This window comes from Tupaia chinensis, unplaced genomic scaffold, assembly GCF_000334495.1.
Source record: "Tupaia chinensis unplaced genomic scaffold, TupChi_1.0 Scaffold139757_1, whole genome shotgun sequence".
Taxonomy (NCBI): Eukaryota; Metazoa; Chordata; class Mammalia; order Scandentia; family Tupaiidae; genus Tupaia; species Tupaia belangeri.
Window position 1 is genome coordinate 274,662 of NW_006199637.1, and position 668 is coordinate 275,329.

A 668-nucleotide genomic window follows, 5' to 3' on the forward strand; every position below is an offset into this window, starting at 1 on the left:
CTGGTTTTCAGACTTGAAACTGATTTCCAGGCAAAGGAGTCAGTAACCATGTGATGATGCTTTATCAGTTAGCTTTCTGTTTCCGTCTTGCTTTCTGCTCTCTGTATTCTCACACCCAGTTTCTTTCCTGGTGGCGATTGTGCCAAAGCATCTCTTCGAGAGGAAAACATTTCGTATTGTTTTTTAGGTAAGAAGCATTCCAAGCCAAAGGCCTGTGCGTGTTTGTGTGTGTGTTCACGTCTCAGTTTCACCTGCATCAGAAGTCTCACTTTGCACGTGGGAAGCCCCCGTGTCCTCAGCCAACACTGGACAGCTGCTCCCGAGGCAGCTGCTCTGCCCTGGTTCTCTGCACCTGCGGGAGCCCGACGCCCTGGGCCACTTTCCTTTACCTGCTTATTTGCCAAAAGTGCTGCCATGAGACGTGCATGAAGATGGGACCCCAGTGAGCTCACCTCTGAATAACTGCATCGTGAAGTTGTGGGTCGCACAAAAGTAAATAGCCTAATCACGTAAACATATTCGAACTCACGCACCACCTGAAGATCTGAAGATGCTCAACAATCTCGCTTTGAGAAACTCTCTCGTCAAAGGATGATGACAGAGGCACTGTCAATAACTGAAAAAAAAAAATCTCATTTCATATGTGTAACCAGTAACCAGTTCAGCCG